This window comes from Piliocolobus tephrosceles, chromosome 6, assembly GCF_002776525.5.
Source record: "Piliocolobus tephrosceles isolate RC106 chromosome 6, ASM277652v3, whole genome shotgun sequence".
In the NCBI taxonomy this organism is placed as follows: Eukaryota; Metazoa; Chordata; class Mammalia; order Primates; family Cercopithecidae; genus Piliocolobus; species Piliocolobus tephrosceles.
This window is the reverse complement of record NC_045439.1, coordinates 141834232-141847626: the sequence shown is the minus strand read 5'-3', so window position 1 is coordinate 141847626 and position 13395 is coordinate 141834232. Positions and strand designations below refer to the sequence as shown.

Below are 13395 nucleotides of genomic sequence, written 5' to 3'. Positions count from 1 at the left end.
TCCCCAGGCTGACTGTGTGCCCTCAGGCAAGCCCCTCCCGTCCCCAGGCTGACTGTGTGACCTCAGGCAAGGTCTTCCCCTCTCCTCCCCAGGCTGTGTGACCTCAGGCAAGCCTCTCCCCTCCCTCCCCAAGCTGAAGGGAGAGCAGGCAAGGCTCTCCCTTCCCCAAGTACTGGCTCCTCATCAGGACACCAACTATTCCCAAAGTGGGGTCCCAGGTGGACCTTTACACGGTTACAGAGATAAAGTTAATTTTAGCCAGTCATGTGTTTCTTTTAAATTGCTTTAGAAAAAATATAACTTGCATGTCAAATCCATGGTTCCACAGATACTACTGCTAATGAGGCTAAGTTTCAAAAAGTGAATCAATTCAAAGAAAAATACAGTATGAAAAATATAGTATGGGTGGTTGGTGGACCTGGCAAAAGTTTAATCTGAAGTGAGGACACTAGGTATTGCTCTGCCTTTTCCACGCAGAACATTCTTGATGCCACAGTTTCCACACAAGAGAAAGGAGGTGTTCAGCTTGCTCACTCCAACCTCCTGTTTCTTGCTAGTGCAGTTCTAGCTTGGAATGTCTTCTCTGTGCAGCCAACTCTCAGCCTTTAAGGCCCGACTCACTCTGATCTACATAGCCCTCAGTGACCTCCTTGGAATCCGCAGACAGCCGGCACCTCTCCCCAGGCTCCTAGTCTAGAGCTTGTCCTAGCCTCTCCCATCCTGGGGGTGTGTCGCTGCTCTGTGATGGCAGGAAGTGACACCAGGGTCTTCTGAAAGGGACTGAAGACTAGTGTGCCCTTTTCCCAGGCAGCCTAGGTGAGTCTTGGAGGCCATGGGGAGACCTGCTGGGCAACTGACCTGGTGGCAGGCCCAGCCCATCCATGAAGGGAGTCCAGCTTAGTGGGGAGACAGATGACACAGTTCAGCATCCACCAGAACCCAAGGCTCAGGGAGCCACAGGGATGGCAAGTTCTGTCTCCAACCCCAGCACAGCCTGTGGCTGGGCACCGGGGATGGTCTGCACAGGCCTGTTTCTAGACAGAGTGCCCAGTTCTGTGCTCTTCCCAGTGCAGACTTCACTGCAGGCTCTCCCTGGGGGACAGCAAGGGGAAGGGTCACAAGAACTGGACTGAAAGCCACGCAGACCTAGACTCAAATCCCAACCCTGCTGTGTGACTTGGGCAAGTCACTTAACTTCTCTATGCCACCTCCATCGACTCCCATATTAAAGAGGCTAGCGGGCATGGTGGTAAGCACCTGTAATCCCAGCTACTTGGGAGGCTGAGGCAGGAGAATTGCTTGAACCCGGGTGGCAGAGGTTGCAGTGAGCCGAGATTGCACCACTGCACTCCAGCCTGGGCAACAGAATGAGACTCCATCTCAAAAAAAAAAAAAAAAAAAAAAAAAAAAGAGGCTAGGCCGGGTGAGGTGAGTCACTCCTGTAATCCCAGCACCTTGAGGGACTGAGGAGGACAGATCGCTTGAACCCAGGAGTTGGAGACACTAACCTGAGCAACATGGCAAAACCCCGTCTCTACCAAAAACGTACAAAGTTAGCCAGGCATAGTAGTATGCGCCTATAGTCTCAGCTACTTGGGAAGCCGAGGTGGGAGGATGGCTTGAGCCTGGGAGGTGGAGGTTGCAGTGAGCTGAGTTGCACCACTGCACTACCCGCCTGGGCGACAGTGCTGAACCCTGTCTCAAAATAAATAAATAAATAAATAAAATAAAGGTGGCTAATCATCCCCATCACCTCCAAGGGCTTGGGAGGAGCCAATGCCAAGCTGCTTGCCATGTGCCCAGCACAGGACATGCTGACCTGACAGGCTCTCCTGAGCCCACCAGGCAAGGTCCACACGTACCCCAGGTTCCCCAGGTGGAGCGCTCAGCGGCCTGCAGTTTCTGTGCCTGTTTTCCCATCTGACTTCACCCCTTCCTCATCCACCCTCCCCCTTCTCCTTTTCCCTGCTCCTTCTGCTTCCTCCCACTCTCTGCCCTTCTTTCCTCTCTCTCTCATCTCCCCATCTCCCCAGTCCTCAGGGTGTGGACACAGGAAGGAAGCATCTGTGGTGAGGGCTCTGGTGTGCACACTTGTGGTCTTCTTGAATGACTCCTTACCCATCTCCTTTGCCCTCACAGCCCAGAATGACTCCTTACCCATCTCCTGTTGCCCCCACAGCCCAGCTAGCACTTCTGAACTGGATGCTGCATCCCAGGGGACCACAGCGCTCAGGCTCGCTCGGGGTGAGCAGGCATGTTCTCCCACTCAGCGTGTTCCCGGGGACGGGCCTGGGCAGGCCCTAGAATGAGGCAGGCCTGCTTCCTAGGAAGAATGGAGAGTGTCTGTCTCTCAGCAAGCCTGGGCTGGCCTCTCCACCGTGGCTGGTAGGCTGGGGCTGGATCTCCATGGAGATTCTCTCTGCTGGGCCTTGGGAACGGCCAGGGGAAGGGAGGTCAGGGGCTGCTGTTGATCAACGGCTCCATATCCCTGGGCCTGGAGCTCCACTCCACGTGAACCTATGCACAGGTGTTCACACAGGACCCTGAGCTGGGAGTCTGCAGTCCTGGCTCCGCTCCCTATTCAGACTCCTACTGACCTTGGGAAAGACACTTTGCTGCTCCAAGCACCAGCTGCTCCTCCCCCTCTACCCCATCCCTTCTCTTTCTTTCTACTTCTGTGGAATTATGGGAAAAGAACTTGCAAAAATCATGACTCCTGCCTCCTTATTACTTCCTTAAGCATTTCCTACAAAGGAGGGCAATTTCCTTAGCACATCACCATCATCGCATCCAAGAAAACTGACCATTCCTCAATACCATGTAATGCCCAGTCCGTGTTTACATTTCTCCCAAATACCTTCTACAGCTATTTTAGTTTCTGAACTAAGATTCAGTGAATCCTAGGTTCCCATGTTGCATTTGGTTGTGAATTATCTTTTGCCTTCTTTAACCTAAAATACTCCTAGCACCATGTTTTTTTTTAAATGGCATTGCCTTTTGAAAGATACCAGCTCAGTCGTCTTATAAAACGTTCCAAAGATTTGTCTCATGATGCTTCAGGGCATTGCTAAGGTTGTTCCTGTATCCCTTGTAAACTTTAAGAGTTAGGTCTAAGGCTTTGATTTGATTCAGGTTACAATGTCTCCATTATTAGTTACTTGGCTTTGGTAAAGCATGAGAAAGGAAAGGAGAGGGCAGAGGGAATGTGTAAGGACACACTTAGTCTGGCTGGTGGCAGTGAGGAGGCCACCTGGCCAGTGCCAAGGGTTTGTTCTGGAAGGTGATGGACAGAGGCTGGAAAGCCAGGCCAGGCACCAGTACACACTGTGGGCCAAAGCTGGGTGTCTGCAGAAGGATCTGCATTACTAAGGGGCTGACCTCATCCCTGCGGAGACCTCAAAGGGAAATCAGTGGGGGCGGCCAAGAGGTGACCTGAAAATCTGGCCCTTTGCCTTTACCCCTGAAGCCCTGCCCAGATACTGGTAGATTCCCCCCGACTGGTTCTAGTGAGAGCAGAACACACTCTCTCTGAATCTTTTAGGACAAATGAGCACAAGACACAAGATTGGGACATATTGGTTTTGAGATTGGTTTTCAAGATCGGTTTTGAACTCCGTAAAAGAAAGGACGTCCTTAATGGTTAGAGCTGCCTAACTTGGAAAAAGAAGCTACCTTGATAGGTAATGAGCTTCCCATCTCTGGGGGGAAGGGGGGGTTTCAAGATTTAGGTGGACGACCTCCTACGAAGGACGATGTGGATTAATGAGTGGAACTAGATCGCCTTCCAGCCCTGAGATAACAGAGTTCCTGTACTTTATTAAACACATGATGTTGGAACAGAGAGGAGCTTTGAGGTCTACCATCCTGGTTCTACCACCCTCCCTGGCTGGGGGTCTTCCTCCTCTATATTTCCCTACCCCAGTTGGGTTGCTGTGACCCTGAATGACAACAGCTCTTACATGGCAATAGCCACCTCCTCTCAGGGCGTCCCACAGAGCTGATTAATGCTTGGCACTTATTTCAAGCTTTAGATATGCATGTTTTCTGTCTCCAGTTACTGGATTGTAAGTTACCAGATCATCCAACTCCTTCTGGCCCCTGCACAGCCCCACCGGACTCCATGCCTGGTTCAGGGCTCCCTTATAGCTGAGCCTCATAGTGACTCTGGCTGAATCACCTCTCAGTACGGTAGGGGGGGAAGAGCCAAGGTCAGGCCCAAGGAGGTGCCTCCTTCAGGGAACTCACCCTAGGGCTGTGACTTCAGCCTGCTGAGGTTTTGCATTTTATTTTCAGGCTGATGTGCTGCCTTGCCCACAGGATGAGGGTCTGGTCCTTACCCTACCTCATGAGCCCTTCCTCTACCACGTTCTTCCTTCTGGTCATGCAGCCCTGTCTCCAGTAGGCTCCCTGTCACCAGAATACCGACACCTCGGAACCCAGTACTGCTGTCAGGCTGAGGCCTAGTGAGTCCCTTGCTGTTGACAGCACAGAATCAGCAAGGGGCCAGTGCCTGTAGAACCACCCTGAAAAGCCCACCCTCAGTCATGATTCTCTCCAGACACCACCTCAGTCAGCCCCACTGCTGTCCAGCAGGCAGAGCTAGGCAGGTGCTACAATCCCATTTACAATATAGAGTGTCTGTGTGGCTAATGGAGGAGTTAAGAGACGTGTCCAAAGTCACAAGCTATCAAAATGGTGTAGCCAAGACTTCAGCCAAGTCTACTTGTCTTTCCAATACAACACACATCTTCTCCTCCTTCAGCCTCTCCACCTCAACTCTTACCCCTCCCCAATAGCTCCATAAATCCAGGCCCCTACACAAAAGTGTAAAGAAACTGTATAGCAGGAAAGGTTTTAGGAGGAAGAAAGAATCCAGTGGTTTCTATCTTGGCTCTGCTACTTGTTAGTTGTACGACTTTGGACTACCTACTCAACCTGTCTGAATATCAGTTTTCTTAAAATGAGAATAATGTCATCCAGCTCACTGGATACAATGAAGTGACCAAATACAAATTCCTTGGCAAAGTGTCTGGCCCAGGATGGGTGCTTGCTAAACACTAGCTCTACCCTCTCTCCTCCTGTGAGGGAGAGTCTCTGACTTCAAATAATCAAATGTTTACTTGGGAAGGTCAGGCTTTGCCAGGAGGAGGAGGACAGGGCTGGGCTGGGCTGGGCTGAGGGTCAGGAGAGGGAGGGAGAGGTTCTGGATTCCAGATGTGCACAGTTGCTGGGCCTGCTCCCTGGCAGCCTCTCCCTGGGCCCAGGGCCATCCTGGTCTCCCTCCCAGATGGGGAGGGCCCGGAAGGAAGAAGTATTCATTTTGCAGCTAAATGGCCCTTATAGCCTCTCAAGAAATGTAGGATAGCTTTTTTTCTCTTCTGAGATAATCACTATGTATACTCCACATGGAAGCAAATTGTATCCTGTCCTCAGATCTCAAAAATGATTTATTGTGGCCAGCGGGGGCATTTTCTAGATGATGACATGAGCAAAATTTAGTTTTTAACTGGAACACAAAAATGTAAGAGAGCATTTTTTTTTAGTTTCTGACTCAGGTGAAGGGGCAATGTGGCCACATTCACATCAAAGGGCTGGGAGTAAGCCCCCTGGAAAAGAGCTGTGTAATGTGGGGAGCCCAGGAGACCTCTCAGATCTGCCCTGGTAGCTCCCATGGGGCAGCCCATCACAATATATGACAGAGCCATTCCTGGGTCATGTGCTGTCAGAGAAAGACTGGCACTTTCCATCTTGTTTGGTCACTAGCTGTGTGACCTGGGACAAGCCACCTTCCTTCTCCGGGCTCAGTGTCCTCTTCTGTGATATGTGGGTATCAACTGACCTGGGTCCTGGAATCTGTATGAGGATGGAACATGAGAACACAAGAGAAAATAATGTGGCACTGTCATGAAGGAAAGACACTGTTATCAACAGCTCCATCTCATCCACAGCATTCTGGGTCGTGAGCGAGAGCTGATCATCTGTTCCTCCTCCACCCAGGAAGGTTGGACACACAGGAGGAACACAGTGAATATTTCCAAACTGGAGGGAGCAGAGGGAACCAGCCCACAGTCCCGAGGGGCTCGCCAGCCTGGGCAGTAATTCCCAGTGGACTTCAAGCTTCAGTGTCCTCCTCTGTAAAATGAGAAAGCCAAACAGACGATGGGAGATGCATGAACTGAGCCATTTCCCTCAGCATAGCATCTCTCAGACCCCTGCCCTGACCATTTCCAAACTTGGTTATGCATCAGAATCATCTGGGAAATGTGTTATGAAGGCATGTATGTGTGGAACCAACATTTGGGAGTATCTCCTCTTGCCTGTGTACCTTAGAGTAGGCTAAAACTGCACTGTCCTATATGGTAGCTACCAGCCACATGCAGCTGTTTAAATTCAGATTAATTAAAATTAAATGGAAAATTCCTCCTCAGACTAACCACATATCAAGAGCTCAATAGGCACATATGGCTAGTGGCTACCATATGGGACAGCAGAGATTACAGAGCATTTCCATCACTGCAGTGTGTTCCACTGGACAGCACTGGGAGAAAAGACATCAATTAGCTCCTAAAAGTCATCAGTTAGCTACTGAAAGTCCTAAATCCTGGAAGAAAAGAATCGATTCAAACCTCCACTCCTGGAAGTTCCTGGGTGGGGTGTACAGGGACTTAGGAAGGCTGTAATTTGGAGTCACTCCACTGTCTTTCTCTGCATCTCTGGCAAACATGGAATTCTTGGGTTCCAGACCAGTTCTCCCACCAACTCACAGGGCCTCTCGGGCAAGCCCCTCATTCTTCTCACCCAGGAAATGGGAATTCCTCCTCACCACCCAGCTCTGTCCTGCCCCCCTCATGCTATCAGGGAGTGGATCAAAGCCAAGTGGGAACAGGCAGGGCTGGGATGGCGCCTTCTCAACAGTCTCTAGAGGGGAGGTTTATGCAGCATACATCCACCACCCAGTGCAAGCCCAGCCAGAGACACGGTCTATTCTGTACCAGGCCTCTGCCCCGAATCCCTGCAGCCTTTCCTGCTCTGGTGAACAAGGCCGGACATGTAAGGAGAAGGCTGTAGCCTCCTCTACCTCAGTCTCTTCAAGACAGCTTCCCACCTCCCCCAAGACGGTCACTGGGAAGTCTTTCCCGAGGCCCCCAGATTTCATGCTGTGCTCCCCTTGCTCCTGGTTCACCACACTGACAACAACCAACGTGTGTTTAGTGCTCACGATGAGCTGAGCATCTTACATTCATTATATCCTCCAGTCCTTAAATAACCCTGAGAAATAGGTACAATTATTATCCCCATTTCCAGACGTGACTGGGTTTGTCCAGGTCACTGAAGTGGAGGAGCTGGGATCTGATTCAGAGCTGTCACCGAGGTCTCTCCTTTACTTGTCTGCTCCCCAACTATCCTGGCTGTTGTTGAGGGCAGGGACTGTACCTCATTCCTCCTATTTTTCCAGGCTTCCCATTGGGCCTAACATCATCTTGATAAATGGTTATGAAATATACGAGTGAGGGAAGGAATCGGAGGGCAGGGACAAGGAAGAGCAACCCAAGTCTTTGCCTCAGGGCCTACAAAAGTCCCCTTGGAGCTCCAGATCGCGAACCTCGTCTATCCCCATGTGCACAGGACCAGATCCCACAATATTCACTCTGCACAGAGAGCCAGGAAAAGGAGAATGTCTGCCTTCTCTGGGCCTAACTTCTCCTCCATGTGGTCCTGACACAAAACGGCTTTGAAGGAACCGTATCCTGTCAGAGCAGAAAAGGACTCATAGGTCCACTAAATCCAGCCTCTCATTTCATAGACCCAGAGAGGAGGAGCAACTCGTCCAAGGTCACACAGTATTGTCTCTGGATGGCTGGTCCACACTGCAAGCTTCCTGCCCTGAGGTGGTAGAATCTGGTGCCGCCACCTCTTCCCTGCAGGCAGATCCCATGGGAGTCTATCCGGGCAGGCAGTGGCAGAGCAGAACCCAGGCCTGCTGGGAAGGATCCATGCTCCATTGAGGTTCTGAGCTCTGTGTTTCTCTGACCAGGCAGAGAGGGGCGGTGGAGCTCAAAACACAGGCCCAACAGATGGTTTCTATTTGCAGCCACTGAGGCTGGTCTGTGCCAGACTCCTGACCTATTTTGAGGAACTGAGGGCCCTGCTGGCTCAGAGATGGCCTCCAACTTGCACCCCCTCAGCCCAAAGTCTGGCAGGAGATCAAATGGGTGGTTCAAGTCCAGTGGGGAGAGGAGTGAAGGTGGAAAACCTTTGAAAATGAGGCCAGCGTGGACGGTCTGCAAGCTCGAGCTCCAGGGGACAGGTCCTTGGAGTGTGAGCCCCAGGTCATCTGCCTCAGAATCACCTGAAGTGTTTGTGGAAATGCAGGCTCCTGGGCCCCACTTCCAGCCTGCAGAATCACACATTGTGGGAATGAGCTAGGGAATGTGCATTTTAACCAAGCCCACCAGGTGATTGCTGTTTGGGGTCTTTGCTGTCCAATGGACCGCCTGTGGACCAATAGCACTGGCATTACCTGGAAGCTGGTTAGAAATGGAGAATCCCAGGCCCCACCCTTGACTCAAATCAGAATCTACGGTTGAACACAGTGTGGTCCAGGTGGTTCACATAGATGATTAAATTGAGAATCACTCTCCAGCCCAGTGCTTCTCAAACTTGCACGTGCATCACAGTTACCCAGTGGGCTTGTGAAAACACAGATTGCTGAGGCCCCTTGTTTCTGATTCAGGAAGTCGAGGGTGGGGCCCGAGAATCTGCATCCCTAACTCACTGCCAGGTGATGCTGAGGCTACTGGTCCTGGAACCAGACTTTGGTCCCTGAGCGGCACTGCAAGGAGCACTGGGCCTTCTGAAGCTTCAGCTCTGTGACTTTGCATCTGTTCCTTTACCTCCCGGTTACTCCATCAGAAAAATTGATATAATTCATATTTTTCCTAGGATGGTTAGGAGGACCTAGTGAAATAATACTGTGTGTGAACGTGCTTTGCTAACCATGACTGCTCAGCAAAGACTATTTTACCAATCAATCTGCACCTTCAAAAGTGCTTTGGGTTTGCCCTTGACAACCACCCTGCCGGCCAGCGAGTGAGTAAAAGAGCTGGGCCTAATGCATCCCTCGAGAGCTTTCTTCTGTATTTCTAGACTGTCATGCACAAGATCGTGCACACAGCAGGTGCTTAATAAGGGCTGGTGGAATTCAACCCAGGACTTCTGGTTTTCAGCCCTATTCTCTTTCCACAGCAGGTCCTACTTCTCACACCCTCCTTCATGGCCTCCGGCCTCTTGGTAGGCGAGGCTGAGCAACTTTTTTAAAAGGCTGTTTCATAGTCAAGGCTAAAGGCTGAGCTGGGGAGATGCCAGGCATAGCTGCCACTGCCGAGGCTTCCTGCCTGTGACATGCCCTGACCAACTCTCAGGATAACTGGGATCCCGTGTTCAGAATGCCTGGCCTGGTCCCCGGTCCACAGACCAAGACCTTGCTCCCTGTCACCTGCCAGTGCAGAAAAAGATGGACTGATAAACTGTTCCCACGGGAATATGGTAACTGGTGATGGGCCTTCCCCTTCCCAAGAGATAATCTATCTACATTACAGCCAGGGGACGGCGTGGAAGAGAAGGACCGTCTGCTGGCTCTGTTGTAGTGTCTCTGTTCAAATAAAAGGAAGCCTATCTCTCAGTGCCCCAAATGAGAAAGGCGAAGCTGGAGTTCTTTATATTACTGCTAATCATTTTGGGTATAAAAAGGGGTAATAAATCAACTTGCCCATAAATAAATAGATCCCAGGCCCCATGCACAGAGCTTATTTGGAGATAAACCCTTTGCACTGTCCACCCTGCGCTGTCCCCAAGCAGTGTCTGTGTGTGTGTGTGTGTGTGTGTGTGTGTGTGTGTGTGTGTGTGTGTAGGAGTAACTATTTCCTCTAGGACTTTGGAAACAATTCAAGGGGCCTCACCAGCTGAGGGTCTAGAAACTAGAGCAGAAACTTGTTTTTTTAATTAAACTTAATGTTACTGAGGAAATCAATGGGTTTTTGTTTGAAAACATCCATGATAACTGTCTCATGATGTTCTCCACCTCTCACTCACTGCCTTGTAAAAAGAATCCAGTAGTTAATTTAGGACCCAGCAAGGAAAGAGGAGTCTTCTCGGGATCTGTGACCAACAGTTCCCCTACAACGCCCTCTGTTCCCCCAATTCACAAGGGAGGCCACCTCATTCTAGGTGATTGCGTAGCATTCCACATGACCGTCCAGCACACAGCTCTGCTCCATAGGAGTGATCCACACTCAGTGGTGACAGCTAAACCAGCCAGCTCCTCCCCTTGAAGGGTTTAAATGTGGGCTACATTGCACCACTAGTTGGTGGCAGAGGCAGAAGCCATAAGCAGAGGGAAGGGAGATGGAGAAGAGGTCAGAGAAGAATGTAAAGGGGATCACTGTAATTTTTAAAATAATGTTAGTGCACTGTTCTGCATTTACTAGGTGTGACCTTCCTGCTGTTCCTCTAAATCACATCCATTTATTGGCCAGGCATGGTGGCTCATGCCTGTAAGCCCAGCACTTTGGGGGGCCAAGGTGGGCAGATCACTTGAGGTCAGGAGTTTGAGACCAGCCTGACCAACATGGCAAACTCCATCTCTACTAAAAATAAAAAAAATTAGCCAAGCATGCTGGCGTGCGCCTATAGTCCCAGCTACTCAGGAGGCTGAGGCATGAGAATCACTTAAACCCGGGTGATGGAGAATGCAGTGAGCCGAGATCATGCCACTGCACTCCAGCCTGGATGACAGAGCAAGACTCTGCCTCCAAAAAACTACAAAAATACAAAATAAATGAATGACATCCATTATCCAGGGAGAGTTCGGACTGTTAAAGCAGGACTCAAAAAAATTTACATTCTGACTTCCAAGATAGGATTCTGCAGCCACAAAATATCTGAAGAGACAGAATTGTTGACAGAGGACTTGTCTTAACTCCCGTCTCTCCATGTTAGCAAATGAAGAGTCCTGTCTGGCTGCCTCCATCACAGGGAGGTCCTGGCTGGACACCAGGAGGAAGGGGAAGTCTCACCCTTGCAGCCTGCAGGACTGTGGGATGAGAAAGGAAGTAGAAACAGATACGTGGATGTTCAGGAGTCTGCTTGGAGTTCCTGTACTTTGGGCCAGAACCTCAGGGGAAAACGTGGTGAGGGTGCTCTGAGAACATAGGAGTGTCTCTCCAACCTACTGGTTGAGATTCTGGAAGGAGAAAGGACACTATTACAAGCAATGGGTCAAACAGAAGTTGGCTTCACTGAATGAGATGGTGAGGGATCTGGCCAGAGAGCCTGGAGCATTCCCTTGAGCCTCCTTTGGCGCCTGGCTGGTGGAGAGGACCCAGCAGTCTCCGCACAGCCCCGAAGCAGGGTGTGGAAGGTCTGACAGCCACAAGCTAGTGCGAGGTTGGCATGGGCAGGGGCAAGGTGTGGGCTCTGAGGCTGTTAGGGAGACAGTTTAGGCCTGGGCAAGACGTAATGAGATTGAGTTCTGAAATCTGCAAGGCCAGCCAGGGCCCCGCTGGGGATGCACCCCACTATCAGGGACAAGAACAAAACGAAGCATGAGTTTGTCAGCTGCAGACATCAGCAGAAGATGCCCAAAGAATGCTCTGGGAGAGGACAGACTAGCCACACTTCAGGGGCATCAGCCAGGACATGTTTAAAGTCCACTGGGGAGCTAGGGCCCTTTTCCTCCATCCCTTGAAGTCGCATGAGCCTGGGCCATCTCTAACCACAGAGGCCAGGGGAGGAGGAGTTCTGAAAGGTGATTCCTTTGGAGTCATCCAAGCAGATGTCAAATTACCCCCACCTGGCACAGTGGCTCATGCCTGTAATCCTAGCCTTTTGGGAGGTTGAGGTGGGTAGATCCCTTAAGCCAGGGCAACATGGTGAAACCCCATCTCTACTAAAAATACAGAAAAAATTAGCTGGGCATGGTGGTGGATGCCTGTAATCCCAGCTACTCAGGAAGCTGAGGCAGGAGAATCACTTGAACCTGGGAGCAGTGGAGGTTGCAGTGAGCCAAGATCACGCCACTGCACTCCAGCCCGGGCAACAGAGCGAGACTCCGTCTCAAACAACAACAACAACAGTAACAACAACAGCAACAAGAACAACAACAAAAATTATCCCCCAAAGGGTGAGCCTTTACATCATAAGTTACTGAATCAGACCAACTCCACTGGACCGAGCTGAATGCGTTTTATCATGGCTACCTACCAGGTGGGGCTCCTGGATGACACCAGACAAGCTTCAGAGGAAACAAACTTGTACCTTCTTTGCACATCTAAGTTGTCAGGGCTGCCAGCTAAGACCTGAAGGCTGTACCCTGCATAGATGGGCCGTGTGGATGAATAGTGCCCAAGGAGTTATGCCACATGGGGGCTGCCAGTGCAGGAGGCACTCACATCACCATCCCAGAGACCCCACTGTGGCAGTCAAGATAACGGAAATCTGGGTACCTGCTAGCTCCGAAATTCCAGGCATCTGAGGCCTGAGAGCCTGGGAGGCCTGGCTGCTGCTCACTCTCTAGCTCAGACTCCCTCCTTACTAAAGGTCAACAGAATCCGTTGCTAGCAACCAACAGAGAGCCCGCTCCAGCGATGCTGAGGGGTGGCATGTGGCCCTCCCTGGTGGCCCTCGGGGCCATTCCAGCAGCCTGTTTACACTGACTGCCAGGAGCATCTCCTCCTCTTCTCCTGGCAACTCAGGAGGGGTTGTCTATGTGCAGGCGTCAGCACCTTCTCTGGTGTGGCTACTGATGTCAAGCAGTAAATGAATTGGCCCCACGGGGTCTCTGACCATCCCATCCCCAGGGACCTACCCTCCCCTGAACACTTGCAGCATTTCCTGGCTGCCACCCTGCCCCCTGGCACCTGGTGTGTACTTCAGGGTTGACTGGTTCTCTTTACACGTGTTGAGATTAACTTCTCCCGGAGGCTGTAAGCTGGGCCCTGGTGTCAGCTCTGAGAGCTGGAATGCACAGGAACTCTAAAGGTTGCCAACTTCCTGACTGAGGTTCTGGAAGGAGAGAGCACACTGTTCCAAAGTGGGCCAAACACAGGATGGCTTCGCAGACAGATACGGGTGTAAATCCTAGTGCCACCACTTACTAAGTATCTATTGGACAAGTTCATTAACTTTTTGGAGCTTGTGTTCTCATCTATAAAATATTATAAAATGTATAACAAGCCCTAGACAAGTTCATTAACTTTTTGGAGCTCGAGTTCTCATCTATAAAAATGGGGGTAACACTGTCTCCTTCTCAGGACAACCTCCATCCTCTTGGTCTTCCTCACAATGCCCTATACATGGAGACTGTCCAGAACCCACTGATGGGCAAGTGACTGGCCT

General features: G+C 50.8%; 1 protein-coding gene across 5 annotated transcripts in view; it reads right to left on the bottom strand.

The window, feature by feature from the left end:
• Positions 1-13395, bottom strand: part of CORO2B (coronin 2B) — a 216252-nt gene that overhangs the window by 87085 nt on the left and 115772 nt on the right. The window contains exon 1 of one of the 5 annotated variants that reach the window (XM_023220659.1): positions 12262-12612. The exons of 3 other annotated variants lie outside the window; for them this stretch is intronic. The gene's annotated coding sequence lies outside the window, so the exon portion shown is untranslated. Of the gene's footprint in view, positions 1-1862; positions 1950-12261; positions 12613-13395 lie in introns of those variants that run through there. One more of the 5 variants, XM_023220662.1, reaches the window with a different exon arrangement.